The 4,471-nt window shown below is 38.2% G+C and overlaps 1 pseudogene; it reads left to right on the top strand.

The window, feature by feature from the left end:
• The first annotated feature begins 637 nt into the window (after positions 1 to 637).
• On the top strand, positions 638 to 741 carry LOC115803126 (small nucleolar RNA U3; annotated as a pseudogene).
• Positions 742 to 4,471: the final 3,730 nt, after the last annotated feature.

Genomic DNA, 4,471 nt, shown 5'->3' with positions numbered 1-4,471 from the left:
TTCCTCTGTAACTATGCCCTGGCTGATTTGGGGTCCTGTGCAGTAACATGTTACTTTTTACCACTTCTCTTTGTCACAAACATACCACTGATTCTTCTAAGTCTGGGGGACTTTTTGCCTTCTACACAATATAGGAAAATAAGTTGCAAAGCTATAAACAAGATATGCTGAAAAAGCACCTAAAATATAAATTTGATTTTCTTCCCATTGAGGAAAGAATGGACTTTCTGTAATAACAAGTAGAAAAAAAGTTCAGAAGAATGGTGAACTCTTGATATTTTGCTGCTGAAGCATGGGACCCACAAGCACATTTATATAGAACTGACCCACTGAGCAAGCACAGTCCAACTCTGACAATTCTATGAAAGCCAAAGCAGTTGAACCAGTACTTCAGGGTCACAATCTAAGCTGTTGTTGAAGTGAAAGTTCTAAGCTGTGCTCCACAAGAACCTTTGGAAATATGATTGTTTTGGTCTTCAGTGAAGTTTTCCTGAACACCTACTATATGCCAAGCTATGTGCTAGCTATTAGGACTTCATAGATGAATGGGACTGGGTTTCTGTCCTCAGGGAGCTCACTGTCCTGGTGGGTAAGGAGAAGAGAAAGAGTTGTGGTGATACATTAAAAAAATGATTGAAAGACTATACTTTCAAGGATCATTTCTATAGTTCATTATTGGAGAATTTTCTCTTTGGTGGGAATGTAAATTGATACAGCCACTATGGAGAACAGTATGGAGGTTCCGTAAGAAACTAAAAATAGACCCAGCAATCCCACTACTGGGCATATACCCTGAGAAAACCGTAATTCAAAAAGAGTCATATACCAAAATGTTCATTGCAGCTCTATTTACAATAGCCAGGACATGGAAGGAACCTAAGTGTCCATCTACAGATGAATGGATAAAGAAGATGTGGCACATATATACAATGGAATATTACTCAGCCATAAAAAGAAACGAAATTGAGTTATTTGTAGTGAGGTGGATGGACATAGAGTCTGTCATACAGAGTGAAGTAAGTCAGAAACAGAAAAACAAATACCGTATGCTAGTACATATATATGGAATCTAAAAGAAAAAATGGTTATGAAGAACCTAGGGGCAGGACAGGAATAAAAACACAGACATAGAGAATAGACTTAAGGACACGGGGAAGGGGAAGGGTAAGCTGGGACGAAGTGAGAGAGTGGCATGAACTTATATATACTACCAAATGTAAAATAGATAGCTAGTGAGAAGCAGCCACATAGCAAAGGGAGATCAACTTGGTGCTTTGTGACCACCTAGAGGGGTGGGATAGGGAGGGTGGGAGGGAGACGCAAGAGGGAGGAGATATGGAGATATATGTATATGTATAGCTGATTCCCTTTGTTATAAAGCAGAAACTAACACACCATTGTAAAGCAATTATACTCCAATAAAGATGTTAAAAAAAAAAGATTGCGTGAAGAGATTTGGGACTTCATGGTATTTGGCCACTCTGAATAGTCAGAACAACAAACAAAATTGTATAATATCAGTAATAATTGGGATCCTATTTCATTTGAAAGTCTACTTTTTGTCTCCTAAGGAGAAATGGTAAAACTGTGATGGAAATGAATGTAAGGATTGAAGAAAAAGAGAGATAATAATAATTAGTATAAAACTCTTGCAGTGTAGCAAAGGAAAAATAAATGCATATGGTTAGAGATAAAAAAATTAAAATCAATACTAAAAATTACAATATGGTACAGCTTGAAAAAACTAATAAAGGACATGATTACAGGGTACTCTCATTTGAAGATGATTAGAAAAGACTTTGAGAGTAGTTTCTAACCAGAACCTGAAGGTGATGATGAAAATAAATTCTTATCCTATAGCTAAATCTAGGTAAGGACAAACATCAGTAAATTTGGTGGAAGGATGACAATTAAATGTTGTTGGCTAAAGCGGAGGGGTCAAACTGATGATTAATACGATATTAGTTGAGGTTTGGTATGGGGAAGATAATGGATGACCTTCAACTTTAGGCTCACGTGGATCTAGGGACTTGTGTGGCAAGCAGTGGAGCAGATCGTAAAAGTTTAGAACTAGGACCATATAACCCAACAATCCCACTAGTGGGCATATACCCAGAGAAAACCATAATTCAAAAAGACACGTGCACCCCAGTGTTCACTGCAGCACTATTTACAATAACGAGGTCATGGAAGCAACCTAAATGCCCATCGACAGATGATGGATAAAGATGTGGTACATATATAAATGGAATATTACTCAGCCATAAAAAGGAATGAAACTGGGTTATTTGTAGAGATGTGGATGGACCTAGAGACTGTCATACAGAGTGAAGTAAGTCTGACAGAGAAAAACAAATATCGTTTATTAGCGCATATATGTGAAATCTAGAAAAACGGTACAGATGAACTGATTGGCAAGGCAGAAATAGAGACACAGATGTAGAGAACAAAGGTATGGACACCAAGGGGGGAAAGTGGCAGGGTGGTGGTGGTGGTAGGATGAATTGGGAGATTGGGATTGACATATATACACTAATATGTATAAAATAGATAACTAATAAGAACCTGCTGTATAAAAAAAATTAAATAAAAAAAAAGATACAGTCTCTTTATTGGAACAACCAAACACATGCCTTGATATTTGTGGTACATTTATTTATCCGGCACATGCTTTTTCCTCTAGGCAAATAAGCAGAGAATATGCTAGAAACAAACAAACAAAAAAAGAGTTTAATACTAGGAGTCAGCTGAAAGCAGAGGAATCTATTGTCTGTGAGAGTCAGGGGAGCAAGTATTTATGGTCCGCTGACAGAGTAGAGATATTCATTCATTCATTCATTCATTCACTCATTCCTTAATCTAGTGTTTATTGGTCATTTGCTATGTTCCAAGAAATGGTCTAAGCACCATGGATGCAATAGGGAGTAAAACAGACATGACCTCAAACCTCATGGAACTTACATCCTAGTGGAAAAAGTCAGAAACAGATAACAAACCATGAGAAAAAATACCAGATAACAACTGCATTGCCGAAATTACACTGAATAATATGGAAGAGAGACTGAGTTGTTTTCTCAAATCTGGGGGTGGGGAAGGGAGGTGAGTAGGAGAGGGCCCTTTGAAGACATGACAGTTAAAGACCTGACGTCAAGAAGGAGCCACGCACATACACAGAGGGATGTGTGGCTGGGATATGCACAGTCTGGTGGAACAATTCCCAGCGGACGGACTAATTCCAACACCCCGGGAGGCCAATGTGGTCAAGAAGGAGTAGGAAAGAAACAAATGGAAGGATCTCAGGAACTTAAACCACAATTCTGAAGTATATAGAAGCAGAGAACTAGGTCAGAGAGAACGTGTCCAGAGCTGGGTGTGGGCGAAGGTGTGGGATCCAGTCACTGATAAACTGGGCAAAGTTAGAATTCAGTACAGTTTGTTGTAAGTAAGGAACCAGAAGTTAACTTGGATCTGAGGCAGTGTTTTCTGGTGGAGGTATTTATAATAATAATAACCACAGTTATAGTGATCTACCCGTATACCTCTGACAGCCTTTTGTTCTCTCTTTGCCTTTATAGCTTTAACTCATTTTCGCCTATTGGTTGAAATCAGGCATCCCATCCTCTTGACCCAACTCCCAAATTTTGGTCAACTTTAGGATTCCTTCCTCAGGGTTCCACTAGTACACAGCGCATTATTATTCCCACATAGTCACATTGCTTTATGTTTATATTTTTATATTTTGCCACTATGTGAGGTTTTTTCAGGGTGAGGGATTACTTCTTTTTCTTATATTCCAAATAACTGACATAAGCTCTGGTACAAAGAAGTGCTCAATATATAATTTTGGTTGAATAAATGAATGAAAAAATGAGTAGATGATGGCTTACTTAAATGCTTTGTGAAATTAGGCAGGGCAAATGTATGAAATAATAGTAGTTAAATGAGTGAGCATGTTTAATACATGACAGGTGTTATACTTGCATTATGTCTGTAAATTCTCATAGCAAGTCATTGTGGTGGAGAGTGAAATCATCTACCTTTCAGAGATGAATAAACTGAAGCTCAGAATCAATAACGAGCAACAGCAAGGTTATACCCCTGGTGATGGGCAAGGCTGGGAAACAATGCTGGATTCTTTCCACCACTGTGCTTATCTTATCCAGTTAGCCCAAGATCACAGCACAGAGGGTGTTAAAATCACAGACCTGTGCAAGAAGGAAAGTTTTCTGCGCAGGAACAGACAGTAACTGATTGCTATGAATGTTTTTGATTTACTAGGCAGTGGAGAACTATTTGAGATTTTGAATGATACTATAAATGCAATATGCTATGATGGAAGTGATTTTTGAGATAAATATTTTCAACTGCTCTGGCTACTTTGTACAGGCTGAATTACAGAGAGACCAGTTGGTGTTTATCACAGTTCTTCCAGATGGGGAATTATGGAGAATTAGTATTGTAACCCTAGAAC

Source organism: Delphinapterus leucas, chromosome 1 (assembly GCF_059928025.1).
Source record: "Delphinapterus leucas isolate spDelLeu-1000000601 "Yukka" chromosome 1, BTC_Dleu_Yukka2, whole genome shotgun sequence".
Lineage (NCBI taxonomy): Eukaryota > Metazoa > Chordata > Mammalia > Artiodactyla > Monodontidae > Delphinapterus > Delphinapterus leucas.
This window is presented reverse-complemented; position numbering and strand designations above follow the sequence as displayed.